At 37.0% G+C, this 17,596-nt stretch overlaps 1 protein-coding gene across 4 annotated transcripts in view; it reads right to left on the minus strand.

Annotated features, from left to right (window-relative positions):
- The window catches only part of LRCH1 (leucine rich repeats and calponin homology domain containing 1), a 116,326-nt gene that overhangs the window by 62,406 nt on the left and 36,324 nt on the right, over positions 1 to 17,596 (minus strand). The gene's annotated exons all lie outside the window — the stretch shown is intronic.

Here is a 17,596-nt window from a genome sequence, read left to right on the forward strand (position 1 = left end):
CACTTTATTTAAGTAAGTAAATAAATATGATTTACAGGGAGACAGCAAATTAGATCAGTATCTTTATTATGCAAAGTAAAGCTAGTGCAAACTTTTACAATTTTGAAATGGAACAGGCTGCATATAAAAGAGCAAACATTCAATTAGGATTTATTTGGTCTAATAAAAAGCAATTATTTGCAGGACTCAATACGCTGAGATAATAGTTGCAAACAGATTCAAAAGCTCATATAACATATCCAAAGATCTAGCCAATACACAGTTAGACATCTGCAAATAATGACAGCATTGAGAGAAAACAAGCAACCAGGACTGCATCTTTAATTTCTTTAAATAGATAAATAAATAAACAATTCAGGTAATTCTTTAAACTGACCTGTACTTCCTGGGTCTAAACTATTTATAAATTAATCCTACCCAAAGAAACAGTGGTGGTCTTCAAGAATGGATCTTATGTAAGTACACACAAGAAAACAGTGATGGATTCCAATCCCCCAAGACACTGCTCATACCCACAGAAAAAAAGCTTTTGACTTTTTATCAGTTATTCATTCTTCATCTCCCATTCTAAGCAGACAAACACAAAGGAAAATAAGAAGGAAAAAATGTTACTGAGCTTTGTTGTTTAACTACCACTCTATGAAGAATGAGGTATTATAATACTGATGGGAGCTCAAGTCATAAAATAATAATGCTTGCCAGCATTCATCTGAATCAGCTGGGTTCAAATCATTGTTTATCAATAAGCACAAACAGTAAGAATAAATATCTTTTCCTCAGAAACTACACAAATGCTTCCTACCCATGTCACCAGCCTGAACTGAAGAATGGTCACCTGTTAAGTGGAAGTAGGAATGTCCCTATGCAAAAAGTAAAATGTCTGTTCATAAGGAAAAAAAATAGAATGTAATGATCTCCTCACTTCACTGTTGCTATTTTAAGCCTAGTGCCTGATCCTTCAAAGCTTATTTCAAAGCTTACTTAAACTAAAAGGAAAATGCAGCTAAAGTATGAGTTATTTCCACGGCCCTGATGATCTGTCTCCTGTCTTTAGGACCATAAATCATATTTTTGCTTTTTGTGAACAAACAGGCAGAAGTCTGAAGAATTTTTTAACTTCCCTTGAAATTTGCTGTGCAGAAGTACAGCTTGAATTCAAACCTATCACCAGTCAGAAAGACTTACAAGTTTTGTTCTTATCTCCTGCAATGCAAGTTGAAATTCAGCACATTATATTCTTGTCAGCCTCTACTTTGCTTCATCTCACTGCTTCCAACAAGAACTTGGTTTCATTATTCCATCGCCTACCAAGACAACTGTGATGGCCTACAGGTGCAGGAACTGAGAGCAGCTTAGCTGACCCTTACAGTAGCATGATTGAATTGAGCACCTCAACCAACATCATTCACTTCTAAGTTACTATACAACAGCAAGTCTAGTTGCTCTGCTTTCTCTTACCAGGCTTTGATGGTGGTTAGATGCAGCATTACCTCAGCTTCTCTTTCCTTAATTTCTGACATCAAACTAAAAGCATTCCCTGTTGAGTGACTCTTACTACTGTTTCAAAGCAGAAGAAAGCTCTTCATTGTTGCCCTGGTTTAGTGCTTTAATTCTCTACTGTTTTCTATTTATCCTGAGAGCACTTGTTTACCAGCATGGCATTCCAAAAGAATTCTGCTGCATTTCTAGCTATGTTTATTATCAGATACTAACAGAAGACTGCCATCCTGTAACTTTTTGAATCATGCCAGGGCTATTCGTATTTTACAACTCAATTGCAAAGAAAACCTTGCTTTTTTAAAATCATCCTTTTCTGTGGTGACATTGCCAGGAACATTCTGCTCACTTTCTCTTTTAAAGTGGAAAGAGCAGCAAAATCCAGATGAGTGAAGTGAATTCTCTGTCTAGGGTGAAAAGGACCCATATGGCACTATACGGAGAGTAACAACCCGTCCTTCACCTGATCCCTGTCCAGTGATACACAGATCTAACTAAAATGTATCTTTCTCTCAAGGTCCTAGAACTGCAGCCTGCCACCTTAACTCCCTCTTCATGCCTGTTCACATTTATCTTCACATCAAATAAAGGACTGTTGCCACAATATGACTCACTCTTGAAAAATTCTAGTATCTCAAAAAAGCAAAATAGCAACTAGATTGACCCTGCTCCTAAAACAGACATTACTAACACAGTTAAATGCCTTTAATTTATTTTCATTATTTATTGTTGTCTTTTGTTCTCAAGGTTTTAACTCTGTTAAACTGATGAAAGAAAAACAAAAACCACACAGATCATAACAGACAAATCCCTTCCTGTCATCCACAGGACCATGGGTTATAGGACACACTACATGCACAACAAAGGAAGTCAATTATTTGTTGCTGTCTAGTTATCACAGTAAGATAATTTCAACAATTCTATCTACTGTTGCTTCCTAAATAATGATTATGATGACAATAAAAATAATCTTTAAAAATCTAATCTATTCACAGTATAAGGGAGAGAAATAAAAACTGCACATTTTATTTTTGCACTGTTGTAACATAATAGAAAAAGCAGAAATTTGTCACTATAATTTAGAGTATCATTAATAGGAAATCCGAATGTCTTCATGGAACACAGTACTGGAATAGAATCTGACATGCAGAATGCCCATCACATTTTTAACTAGTGGTATAACTTCTGCCAAAAAATAGACCTCCCTGATCATATGGAAGTTAAAGAAGAAAACAGATTGCTTTTATACAATCCTAGATAGAGTATGAGCCTCTGAACATGATGCAGCTGTGAAGAAAGCTCAACAGCTTTCTGAAAATTCCATACAGGAAAGCACGTGTTGTAAGAAACTGAAAAAAAAACCAGCCTGCAAAATGGTTTTATATCAGACCTTATAAGCCCATACAAACATGTAGATAAACCTTTGAAGTTTACATAATTATTCTGATACCACTATGTACGAAGGTACTTCTGCCTCAAATTTCTGCATCTTACAGTAAGTCTATATAAAATTCAAGAGTTAACCGGAAACACAAGTTCTAGAATAAAATACAAGGGTTAAGACTTTAGGAAACTGCAGAACCATTTGAGCATACTGAGGAAAACAGTTTGCATGTATCTTGGGTTTGTCACCATTCATAAACTTTCTGGAAAATATTTTGCTATGGCATTCTTGGGTTATTTAGGGAAAAGGAAGAATGCAGAAGCTACACTTTTAAACAACTTGTGACAATACTTTTAAAATACAGAAACAACTAGTTGGCAAACCTTTCATTTCTTCCTGCAATTTTTAAACTCTACACTTCCCAAATTGCTAAGCTACAAATCCCCCTTACGTCAATAATTTGAAGAATAACACTTCATGGTAATTACTAATAATGAAGTTACTGGACAGACTGGCTTTTACTACAGAGAAGAAAATGAACAGAGGGGTGGAATTTTCTGGTGTTTAAAAGAATTTTGAACAACTTGCTTAGACTATGCAATACAAGAGAGATCTAATAAAAAAAGGAATCTATCTATGATAGCAGAAGGACATTTCATGGTTGCCAAGACAGTACAGGTAGGTTTCACCTGAGGTCACTATTTCCTCTAACTTCCATTAAGAAATAGGTGGCACAAATACAAAACAATGGGGCAGGGGGAGTCCATGCAATGGGCATGAGCTTCCTGTTTTAAATGAAATACACCATTCATTCATTATTTGTAACACCAAGACATTTTCAAGCTACATCTGGCTTTACTTCACCTTTCCCTGCCAAGAACAAGTTTGTTAAAACTCCAAAATAAAGTAACAGAACACAAAAAAATAAGCAAGCCAGTTTAGAAAAATATTAGACGGAATCTTGATCTTTAAAAGAGTCAGCAGAATTCTGGCACAATGACATGGCTTTTGTATGAGAAATGTTACTATGTTGGAAGCCAGACAGGAACTACACAAAATAAGCACTTCCTTAGCTGGGAGTGAACAATAAAAAGCAAAAAAGTTCACACTGGTAAATAAGCATTTAACAGAGGACTCCAGGCCTTGTTTGCTGAGTGGCACACTGCATGGCCAGGAACCACGCTGCCATTAGAGCAGTAATTACTGGCTCCTATCCCTGCAGCAAAACCTTTTCATTCCTACAGCTCTGACAACCTCCACCTCAATGAAGTGCCACCTCTGAGTAGGACCTTCCTGACTTCACAATTTACAGCCAGACAACCAAATGCCACTATACTTATATGTACTACATACACATGGTACGAAAAATTGCACTGCAGAAACCAAAATGGTTTTGTCAAAATGTCCAAAACAATATTAGAAGTCAGATGATTACATTTCTTTCACTAAAGCTACTGAGTGCTCCAATTTTACTACTTTCCAGTTATTAATATATTATTAAGTATCAGTTATTAGTACATTAAATTAAAATTGCACACTATTCATGGGAGAGCTAAACAACTTAAGACTTTAAATTGTAAAATTAATTCCTTAAATATGCACTGCTACATCATAAATATTGACAAAAAGACTTTAAAGAAAGCAGTTTATTAAAAAGAAGTGATTTACACATTCCAGATGTTACACAAATTCACTGTAAGTTTATGTTTCTAGCGCACAAACCTGCAACAGACAAAAATTGAAATCATGCTATAAGCATCTATCCACCACTGAACGGGGGGGGGGGGGAAATATATATATATATATGAGAAATATCTGTATTTACTATGAAGTTCTGAAATGAAGAAATTACAAGGGGAAAAAAGTCGCCCAAACAACCTTAATTCCAGCCCACTAAGTTCCTTTTTTTTCCTGTAGAATTCAGCACTTACTGAATAAAAGACGGGAATCATTCTGAAGAAGTTATTTGCATTTGCACTAAGATACCATTCAAGGTATTCAAATGAGATGTCTGAAATGCATTTGACAAGGAATTCAAACAATTCACTGTAAAAGCCTAAAAAAATAGTAAGTTCAACCCTAATTTCATAATGCAAATAAGAACGTTAGAAAATACATCAAGTCCATAAAGGCCCAACCACATGGAGCTCTTCCTTTTATACTGTAAGCTCCCCATAGTTTTATCAGGCTTTGAGGAAGCCTGTAATTCCTCATTAGCAAGGTACATCTTCATTGGAAACTGAAACCACAAATGATGGCACTGTGTCTTGGACACCTTTTGGAATATCTACTTAAAATGCACTTCAGATCTTTGGCAATGCTGTCCCCCACTTTGGCAAAGAAGGCAAGTCATCTATGATCAATGTAATTGCACCTATGAGAATCAATCAAATGTCAATGCTCTCTAATGAAGCAATTACTTAGTTCTAGCCTTCCCTCTAAATGGTATGAAAAATCACATTCTAGAGACAAATGCAACCTATTAGTCATGAAAACACTAACAGAACTATAAAATGCTACATACTTTTAAGACATGCCTTACAAGTTGTCATTATCTCCATATTCACAGCAGGATACCTACTAGTCCTCTCCCTCTGCCAGAATTTATGAATAATATCCTGGGTGTACAGCCAGCTTTTACTGCAGTCAGCAACTTCTAGGACAGTGATGCAGCACCAGTGAAAAAGAGGCACCAAAGACCTCCACTGCCTCTGGCATCAAATGCATTCTGCTTTACTCATGACAATTATGCCAAAAAAATGCATGGCATTTCTTCACTAAGAGACATTTCTATTTCAGTTATTTAGCAAACAGAATAACAAATAATAGAAGATAAAGAACATCCAGTAAAGTAAAAACAATTCTGCTTCCCTATGAGAAAAAAACCCATGACATAGTAATGCATAGGCTCAAAGTTTCTCCTTTAGAAAATACAACTTGTATCAGACTGAAGAAAGGGTAGCTCTAGCAAAATCATCATTACTGATCCCATAGTATACAATAATAGCGTGTGAACATTGATCAACACTGAGTCCAGATGTACAGCTGCTGACTCAAAATATGTAGAAAGTGCACCTGTCTCAAGCAGAAAGACAAAAACATACGGACCTTGCAAGACAAGTATTTTGAAGAGACTATGAAGCAACTCGGCCATCTAATACCCTTGTAGTAAGCACTACTTTTGAGTACTGTCAGCATGCAGTCCATTTCCATCTGTCTCCCATTCATTAATTTAAGAACCAATATTAAAAATCTCCACCTCAAAGCCACAGTTAATTAATTAATTACACTAGAGATGTAGGAAATTTCAAAGTGATCATACATGTACTTTTGTATCCACTTTTCTTTTAATCACTAGATTTAACACATCAAAATTTTCTCCTTTACCACTGTGTATAGTACGTGGGGAAGTTGGGCTAATACAGAAAGGAACTAAATACGGTATTCAGAGGAAAGGGGGGAAAAAAACGGACAGAGTAAAAACAAGCCGAGAGCAGCAAATCATAGGGCCTGAGAGATGTCACCACTAGAGGGGGCCCCGATCTCACAGACCTGGTCAATACCCTGCAAGGGTGTCTCTCCTTTTGCTTCCTTTAGAACCCAATCCCAGCAGATGAAGGGGGCAGAAACAGTAAGGTTCTCTTTAAAACCACCCCTGGGCACTCCTGTGAACTTGTCACCCACCACAATTTTCGAAAGATTACAAATGTGGCTGCTCAATTGCAAGCATTACTGCAGGAAGCAAACATAGACACTGATTTCCTGTTGCAAGGAAGGAGCCAAGTATCAAATGGACATCAACACGATTAGGTTTGATCCCCTTGTTTATTCTTTGTTCCCTATATTTACGTGGTTACGGAGTAAAAGCAGGCACAGAAAAAAACTGTGAATGGTTAAAATCTCATGTTCAAGCACTCTAAATGATTGTTCATTGGCTCACACATCTTTTGGCAGCAAACTCTTCTTTGTTCTGTCTTATGATCAGCATTTCTGTCTTAAGCATCTATGAAAAAGTACAAGTTGCTACATGTCTTCGCCTTCTGTGAGGAAGCATCCCTGAGAAGGACCAATAAGTTACTACATTTGCTAATTCAAGGCAACGTAAGAACAGCACAGCACACAGCAGGGCACAGTACAAAACCTCATACTGTTCCCCGATAGCAGGGATTGTTTAAACCTCCTATCAATAGATTGTGGCCTCGTTCTTCTAAAAATTCCTCTACAATTTCCCACAGGGGTAAGCCCTCAAGAAGAAAGTCTATTCTGAAATAGTCACATTGAAGTACTTTTCCCCAACCTTCAATCAGATGATACAAAAATATAAGGCACCCCTGCTTTATATTCATCTGTATTTATATTCATCGGCCAAAATGATGATACATTTGACATAGACCCTTCCTGCATTCCACTCCAACAATCCTTATTTACTCTATTCCATCCATCACTCCGCACAGCTTACTTTTCCACAGTGACCTGCAATAAAGTATGGCCAAATGTAAAAAACATGCGCCCTACATTTTTTCTCAGGTAGTGCACTAAGTAGCCAGGAGCAATCCAGCAGTATAAATTTGCTCTCCCACTGATCCCAAAATTTTGTGCAAACATCACTTTAGGGATTTTTGTTTCCCCTGTGTGAAATACGAGGGGAAGGAAGGAGAAAAGGACTAGCATATTCTCATTATTATCTCCATGGCACAGTCCAGTTCCAAGGACACAAAAGGAATTTTCTCTCCAAGAAACATGTTCAAAAGAGCATCAAAAGTCTGAAGGAATAAAAAAATGAAGGCTACAATAGTAGTCTGCTTCATTATTGTGTCTGCTTTAAGGTGACAACATATAAAATTTAAATTTCCTCTTTTATCATCCATTTCTTCCTCTTTAGGATAACAATGGTTTAGGGTTAAGATTACCAGAAAATAAAAACTGTTGGGAGATGAATCTGGTGTGAAAGTGCGTAACACTCCCTAAAAACATACAGGAAAACAGGATTATTCCTGCAGACCTCCATGAGGATACAAACAGATGTGGATTGTGGTGGACTGACCCTAGCTGGTCAGCAGGTGCCCACCCAGTGGCTCTACCACTCCCATCCTCAGCACAACAGAAGAAGAAAACACAAAGCAAAAGTTCATAGATTGAGATAAGGACAGGAGGGATCACTCACCAATCACTGTCATGGGCAAAAAAGAGACTCAGCTTGAGAAATTTGATTTATTGCCAATTAATAAAAGAGTAGGGTAATGAGAAACAATAACAACTAAAATTACCTTTCCCTCATACCTCTTTTCCAGACTAAACCTCTCTGACGATTCTCCTATTTCTCTCCCAGCCTCCATGTCCCTCAGTGGTGCAGAGGAATAGGGAACGGGAGTTGTGGTCAGTCCATCAACACTTTGTTGCTGCCACTTCTTCCTCCTCTCACTCTTCCCCCACTCCAGGACAGGTTCATCCCATATGTTACAGTCTTTCATTAACTTCTTCAACACAGGTCCTTCTCACAGGCTGTAGTATTGCAACAACTGCTCCTGTGTGGGTCCTCTTGCCACGTGAAGCCCATACAGGCACCCAAACACTTGCACCATGAGATGGAAAAAAAGTATCTGGCAGCACACATTTTCCATCAAAACAACGACCTTTAATAATGTGTGGTATGAAAACCAGTTCATGGCCCATGAAGAATTCCTCCTTCTCCCACGCCTTCCACACAAGAGGGAGGATACAAGTCATTAATTTTCACTCCTCAATAAGCAACCAGCTCTAAGAAGGATCAATGGACTGTATCATGTCAGTATTGTATGCATCAGACAGAGCAGGACAAATATTTCAAGTGTTTTCTCAGACACAGCAGCAGTAAGAAGAAAGCTTCATCCAACTCTATAAACTTTAAAAACTGCCATCTATCTCCCATTCTTAGCCTTTATAGTAGGTTGACTCAGAGTACTGGAGAAAATAACTGAAGTGTTTATATCATACACTATCCAGTTGAATCTCTTTACAGTATGGAACTACATTTCCATATTGTCTGCCTGAATTGTTCCTATTGACACATGAAAGAAAATTTCACAGTGAATACCCACAGTGAGGGCAGGGCTTTCCCTCCCTTCTCTGTGGAAAGAAAAAGTGTATCTTGATACTGGAAAGTCCTCAAGATTAGCTTTGGCCGCCACAGATACACTTTAATTATTAGCATGGAATGATGAGAGATCAGGTAAAACTGTGGGCTATAAGGGGAATTCCAGGTATATAAGAGATGTCTAACAGAACTAAGACTTGGATTATGAAATTCTTTTCTGAAAGAATAGTGACCACTACTTTCCTCAAATGCAAAAGAAAAGTTGAAAAAGATGCAAATTTAATATGCACGTATATAAATGTGCAGGCACACAAGCTTACTTCATTCAAACAACTTCAACCTATTGGAGAACCAGGAAAGACATGAAATAAAACCAGAAATTACATTCTATCCCAAAGAAGGCAGCGGATCCCTGCACAGACACACTCTTCCAACACCTTTTAGCACAAACCTGGTTTCAGTCAGAGATCATCTTTCTTAAAAGCCGTCTACTTTGGAAGTCAACACTTTACACCTCCATGGAGGAATTCCACATGACGTTCTCAAAACCAGCAGGATGTAGCCTAACGGCCTAGAACCTTTTGCAGTCCACAGACAGCACTACTAAGAAGAAACAAGCTGAATGCAATGTCCGGGTTTGGTTTTCACTGCATTCTCTCTTTTAATAGTTATTACTATTTTTTTTCCTCTTAAGCTGTGAAGAGAGGACACTGTTTATGAGATGCACTATCTGCCTCAGTGGCCTGCTCAAAGAGGAGTTACCTCACACATACCATCTGGTTTAAGTAGCACATAAACCAATTTCCGTGAAGTAGCTCACTTGCCTGCACTTTGAGGATGATTATTTTTCACACCTGACAAACTTAAATACTACATTTACTTATTTTAAATTCATTTTACACATGAACAGTCTCACTGTTCTTCTGTAAGAAATTTTGCTACAATCATGGAAAAGAACAAAAGTTATTTCATCTTTGGGTATATCAAAGGTATGAGGGCAAAGACATGAGAAAGCTACCTGATGCTAATTTACAGTGGCATGGAAAACAGAGCATTACTCATCTAATCACTTCCCTTTCTGTCTGCCCTTCTCCCACAGATGTCAGGGTTAATCTCCCTTATCCACATTATTCATGTCCTTCTCCAGCAATGGTTCTTGAAGTCAGCACAACATAATTGTAACAGTTCATCAACACAAATCTGTTTTGTACCATGAAAGCTGACTTATACTATTGAGCACAATCTTAAACAATGAAGTAATTATATGGCTGTTACACAGGAGGTAAAACATCTGAAAGAATGGCTAAGAAATATTTCAGATTTCTAAACAAAACAGAAAACCATGAAAACATTATGAAAAAGTAAGGTGCCAAGAAAGAAAAACCCTGGAATAAACAAATTAAGTTGTAATAAATAATCAAAAATCAGACAGCTAATCCTAGTTAGAGGGGGAAAAAAAAGGAAAAAATAATAAAAATACATCCTTGAACTGAAGCAAAATGAGCACAGTACATATTTTACCCATCCTTTAAAAAAAACCCAAAGAAACTGAAAACCACGTAGCTGGAACCACCAGAACTACAGACCTGTAATTTTTGTACTAAGATCTCTGTCCTATGTAACTGTTCCCATGGCTCTTTCTCAAGTTTAAGACAATGTTTCTCAGCCTTCTAATTTTTCTTTCCTTCATAATCAAGAACCTAGCTTTCTTTGGGGAAAACAAAACCAAAACAGATATCCAGTATGCTGCTTGTCGGTCAGGGAGGGGTTGGATGTGTAACATGTGCAACTTCTTTTTTTAACTTGTTTTAACAGGTCATAGTTTACAACAGGATTTTAATCTAACATCTTTACAAGATGAGACACATCAGATACACAGACTCCAAAAAGACTTGGGAGGGGGAAGATAAATTCACACCCACAACCTCTACTTGTAAACAACCCAATGCCTGTGACTGGGCAGGCAGAAACCACCATAATATGGCACAAGGCTTGCCATAATTCTTGCTGGGGGATACAAGTGGGAATAAGCCAGCAGGCACCAATGGCACTTGTGGGCAGCCTGAAATCACAGGTAAGTATCAGCGCTATAGCTGTGTAACAACTGCACAGCAATGTGTATTTTGAAGAGACAAAAGAAAGTCTCCTTCTGGTCTACTTTCTTCCATTTGGTGTTTTTGCGGGGCTACATTTCACAGACAGTCTTCCGAAATGCAGAAAATAATTTAACATTCCTCAGTATAGCCTACTAAGCCTGGCCTACAACTTCTGCTTCTGGTGTAGATTCATTTTTACTTCCTCATTAATTTTCCTTTCAAACTACCTTTCATGAGGTCAAAGTTTCATCTTACATTAAGTAAACTAAGTATTATCATGATGTTTTTCTGTAAGAATGATTTTGGGCTGAGTACTCTTTCTGAAGGAATTCTGTTGTGCTTTTTTGCTTTTATTTGTATCATACCTCGCACATTCCTCTTAGTTCGATGGCTCGTGTGCTCTCACTGTGGTTATCACAGACACAGAACAGATTGCATACAAAGCAGGGAAAGAACAGGAAAGTGTTAATTCACAATGCCATCCCTATCAATAATTACAACAAAATGTAATGAACTTACAGACTTGGAAGTTGTATCCTGAAGAGGCTACAACACCTCATTTATTTATGCCCAAATGAGCTGCCCTTGCAGCTCAGTAATGAGGAATCCTGCAAAGAGCTGGTGGACAGCATTATTTCCCTTCAGTTATGGTAGCTTGATGGGTAGACACAAAGTCTAAGCAAAATTTAACAGATCTTAGATTTAAGAAGTCCAGTAACTGCAGTGTTATAACACAGTTGTTATGTTAAAAAAAAAAAACAACAACAACAACAAAAAAAAACCCCACCAAAACACCAAACACCAACAACACCAAACCCCCAACTTTTTACTCAATCTGCCTTCTTCCCGGTGACAAAATATAATAATGCTTTAATGAAACAGTGGGGGTTAAATTACCCTTGTCAGAAGACAAATGTCTTCATTGTACAAGCTGTGAACCTGCTCAAATCAGTGACAAATATCGCTGTCATATATATGCTGCTGCAAATCCAGGTCAGGTTTTGTGAAAAACAGAGTAACGGTAAAAGCTTCAGGCCTAGAACGTGAAAGATTTAGGGAGTACACCTTAAACTGTGGCAGCAGAAATTGTGAAAGATTTGTGGGGGGGAGGTTAAGAACTTTTTGTCTTGATTTGTTTATCCAGCAAATACATTTTAAAATCTTTACTATGAGATGAACTGCTAATTTTTAAGTTTCCCACCAGAGGAGGTGCTGACCCTGGTTTTTCAGAATAATGAACCTGCTAACCTTATAGCTACAACTACTACTACTCAATAACTAAACTTCTACTGATATCATTAATTCCAAATGTGCAATTCGGACTTAATTCAATTTTTACATCACTAATGCACTGCAAAATTCACTGATTCAAGAACATACTTTTAACTGTACCCTCTAAAAACATTCTGACTCAGTAACTGATATTTCAAATGTACCCCAAACAAGTTCACTAATATACAAGTAAAGAGATCCACTGGTGACTTAGACAATTTTGTGACTTTTCAGACAACACTAAAAGTCATCCTGTCAGGACTTCGAGTCTTACCAAATTTATTCTCAGGACTCAATATCTCAATGTCAAGTAGTTCAGTCATGCTTGGGAAGAAGAGGTTCAGCTACTGAGAAAATTGTGGATTTAATTGAAAAATTGCCTGGCATTCTCACATTACAATTTCTTTTCTGCATTCAAAAAACAACCGTCCCACATTTTTATCTAACACACTCCAAATTCAGCCTCTTCTTATGCAGAAAAACAAAAGAAAAAAAAATAAAGAAAAAAGGAGGCTAGAGGATCTAAAACTTTTATTTGGACTTATTCCAAAAGTGGATAATCCTTGTGACTGACACCTACCCTCCTCAGCTCACATCCCCTCTCCCTCTGTGTCATCAAAACATTTAGACAGGAAATTCATTATTTCGGGAAGAACTTCCAAAGAGATTCACCAGCAAAGGTACAATTATAGATGCACTTTCCTTCAGAAAAAAAGGCTCTGATTATGCAGAAATTATGAATCATTTCATCCAGCAATTTTTTCTCTGCAGAGATGACAATATCACATACCCCCATGTGTTTCCTATGCTTACTTAATGAAAGTCTCATCTCTGAAGTTTGTTTATTCCAGATTAGTAGATAGCAGAAAATCAACTCTAACACAAAAAGCTTCTAATGTGGCTTGTGCTGAGCTCTCTGCCAGCACACCTGCAGATATACTGAAGGTGTTATTCAAGACTATTATTCCAGAGTTATATACTCTGTGCAAGATAGGAAACAACTGTTGTGCTATAAAATGTCAGTTGCTCTGTTTTCTGTACACAATAGGATTTGATTTCACAGAAAGCTAATTTTAACCCTTGACTGAGAACAGAAATATCTATTTTATACCATGCTTTGTATCAAGTGGAAAAGGTTAAAAGGTTAATTAATGCTTTCAAATCAAGCACCTCAAGATTTCAAAATGCCAGGAAGTTTAAGATATATTCTGTGAAAATCTGCTACATCACCTGAAATCTTCTGTTGGAAGCATTTGTGAATAACAAATTCTCCTACAGCATTTTCCAATGCCTGACACGCAGGAAGCTTTTTTCTTGATTCTACAGCTCACTTGCTACACAATCACCCACATGGATACATAATGCTAAGGACAAAGATTGTCCCTTTAACAATTCCTCCTCCCACTTCTTCCCAGTGATATTCATGAGAACATTATTTTCTCCCAGTCATTCTTCTAAAAGACTAATTAGCAAGCTAGCTTCTTCTAGTTTCCTCTTGCTGCAGTTTTCCTGACAATCCAAGTCCTTTTCTGCACCTGTTCTGGTCTCAAGTCATCTTCCTTGAACATGAACGAGACAGAAATCACCATAGAAGTTTTATATTATACCATTACCATGCCTAAAATAATTAAGAATTTCTAATCTGCATTGAAATAGATCTTCTGATAAAGCCTCAAGACAAAATCAGATGGTTACAATTTGTCATACTGGTGGCTTGTGACCATCTTAACAAGTATCATATCCAGGCTTTCTTCCTTCACTAATTATCAGTGACGAAATCATAACTTAGAGCAGTCACTTCAGTTTGTGACTCTTTAAATTTTCTCCTGGAGCATTCAGAGCAATGACTGTTTCCAGTGCTAAATGTATCTTGAGTGTTGTAGCTTGAGTGTTGTCATAAATGAGTGTTCTCACCATAAGGAAGTAAAAGTGCTTAAGAAACGCAACACTGGAGGGGGGGTAACAAAAAAAAACCCAAACCAAACAAAAAAAACAACCCCAAACCCTGACGCTAGAAAATACTCTGTTTCTATAACAAAGTTTCAGGTCACAGACCTAAGTTCTCTACTTGAGCTGAAATTATACAAAACAGAAACAACCAACACCATAAAAATAAAGAAGGGAAAATATACCACCAACATTTTTGCTCACAAGTAGGCTGTAAAGCACAGCATTCTCTTCTACAGGTTTGTAACAACGAAGTGTTAGGCAAGTATCTGCAAGCATATTTGGCATTAAAAATCTCAGTTGTAATTCCAAAGATAAAAGCTAGAATCCTCTAGTAAACTATGCCAATAGCCAAACCACAGGTTTATCAGTAGATTATTTGAAAACACATATTGCCATTTGTTACTAAGTGTCCCTGGGTTTCTTTTTCTCAAACATCTGAAGAGAATCTTGCCCAGTTGCTTCCTTCCCACCAATACATCAGCTATATCTTAATCATGAAACAAAAAACATGTTCTTAACATTTTCCACTACCAAAACCCATTTCAGAGGTTAAATAAACCTCTACAAAAGAAGAAAAATTTCTTTAGGCTTACTTTTAAGGTTTGTTTTAGACATTAATAAAGGTCTAAAGCAATGTTTATTAAAACAAATCTCTTTCACCACATAAAAAACACCCGAACCAAATATGAAGAGATTAAACTTACTTTAATAAAGTATGCATAAGTTATTGAGAAATACATCTTTTATATAAAGCATATAAAATTTGTAAGTTAATATAATTGATAAATTTCCTTTATAAATTAATAAAGTATACTACACTCATGGGTCAGTCTGCTGATGTGAAATGCTACCAGTAACTCCCCATCAACAACTGAGAGGTATGCACTAGCATTTCCATTTCATGTTGCATCTTTTCCAATGTCCCAGAATCCATGCAAACAACCTCAGCAACTCCCATCAGGGGAAACTCATTTGTTATCCCACAAATAATTTTTTATTGAAAAAGAAGAAAAAATGCTTCAAAGGAGGCAAGGTAACTTACAAGTCTGGATGTTGCAGCCAAATTCCAAAATCATTATTTATTAACTATATACACACTGAATTTATGTGCAAATATTTTTCAAAGAGGAAAACAAAAGCACAGAAGAAGGAGGGAACTTAGCCTTTCCTTCAGGCACAATGAGCAAAATATTGTTAGTGACTGTGGCACAAAACTGGGCAATGTGTGCACACCAGCAGCTCCTGAACAAACACAGAAACTGTGGAAGAGGACATTGGCAGGAGCAGGGAGAAGCTGTCACAGACCTGGACCAGCATCCCCTTCAACAGACAACACTGCAGACAAAAAATACAGTCTAGTCCTGCTGGAGTCCTGTTTGCATACATTGGAGACAAAGTAGGAAGAGGGAATAACAGCACCCAAGATGGAAAGCCCTTTTTTGCTTAGCTCCAGTGAACAAGTGAGCTTCAGCATCATATAGGACACAACACTTAAAAACATTTCAAGGCTGTGAATCAAAGAATGACTCAATCAGAGTTATTAACAGACCCATGAGATCATTGCCCTTGACAGAAAGGGAGGGAAGGCAGAGCCAGAGTTCTGCTGCCTTTCCTTCGGCAGGTGAATGGCCAATGTAGACTGTACTCAACAACTCACTTCCCTTTGTCTTTCTGAGCACATAAAAGCGGAGATGATTTTTTCCCATTTTTTTCAAATGTAAAAGTTAAAAGATAGTAACAGAGAAGGAGCATTTTTTCCTCTAACAGCAGTTCTACTTCAGATGAGCAATGCATACAGATTACTTGCTTCTGCTGCAGTATGTTAAGAGTTTATCCTCCTGTATTACTTCATTCAACTGATAGTGAAGAGGGGGAAAAAAAATTAGTCACTGCCATCCATTTGTCAGCTCTTGAATGCTTAAAGACAATGTCAAAACTAAAAGCAGAGTTTTCCTTCTAGGATAATTAATGAGTAATAGGATAGTTTAGGATCATTGTGTAAAATGCATCTGATTTAGATTAAACCTTAACAAATTAAGATTCCAACATAGATACATGCTTTAGAGGAAATAAAATCCTTCTACAAATAAGACTGCATTATTTTAAGGAGATATAAAAAAGGTTGGTCTAAGGTGCAGGGGGTTTTTCAACATTGTAATTACCATACTTGTTCCTCAGTAGACATCATAGTCCAAATGTACCCAAATAGCTTTGGATTTCTTTAAAAGGAAGCAAATTTCAATTCAGACATTGCATGACTGTTACAAGAACAGTTTGTCATTGACTGAAACAAGAAAATAGGGGGGGAGGAAATTTCAATCCTTGCATATGCTACACTCATAAATAAACATGGATTTAAAAAAACTCTCAACAGCACAAATGCCACTAACACACAAACTCTTTAGACTATAATAGTCTAAGTATTATTATTATTATACATATAATATTGTATGTATTTAAGTGATGGCATGAAAAAAATCTCCTTAAGCACAGAATTACTTGAAGTCTCTTAGTACATGTTTCTTTTCTTTTGGCATATGAACATAAAGCAACTGATAAAAAGTGTATCACTGAGTTGCCGCAAGCTGCTTCTACATGTAGACGGAGAATTTATTGCCTGCAGGAGCAGTCTACATTTTTTAAATTGTTTCTCCATTCTCTGTATACAGATTGTCAAATTATTTGCATGTGGTAGACTCATGTCAATTCCAGCTGCTCTTTGGTCCTTGCTGTTTTGCACCAACAAATAACAACAGCTTATTGAAACTTGGCCACTGAGCAACAGTATCCTCCAAAAACCACAACCAAACATGCAAAACCTCTCTCCCAGTCATTAAAATGCATAACAAAGAAGCAATATAACCTTTCCATAATAGCCAAAGCAAACAACTCAGCAGCTTTAATTCATTGTGCTTTAGCAGCTTTCACTGCCCAATTCTGACAGGCTAAAAGGCCATTTTTAGGCCTCAAAGTTTGCTTAAAACTAATTAAGCAGTAGTGTAAAGTGCCTTTTGAGACTTCCATGAGTCCTTAATACATTTTCAGTAAGTAATACACTGATTTTAAGTCTTACAACACAGAACTTGTATCTTAATAAATGAACTCTAGTATCTACACATAAGACTGCACTACAAAAGCAGCTGGTAAAAGTTTATCAGAGCTCTTCAAAATTTATTTCCAGACTTCCATATAAATTTTTTAGTTGTTCTTAGAAGTCTTCTTAAGTACTTTTTCTTAAGTCTTAAGTACTTCCAAGAAAATCCAGTTGTACAAGGAACTATATATTCTTTTCTTTCACATGACTTTCCAGTGTTGACTTTGAAA

Source organism: Chamaea fasciata, unplaced genomic scaffold (genome assembly GCF_029207755.1).
Source record: "Chamaea fasciata isolate MVZ Bird 193981 ecotype frontalis unplaced genomic scaffold, bChaFas1.0.hap1 SCAF_2, whole genome shotgun sequence".
In the NCBI taxonomy this organism is placed as follows: Eukaryota; Metazoa; Chordata; class Aves; order Passeriformes; family Sylviidae; genus Chamaea; species Chamaea fasciata.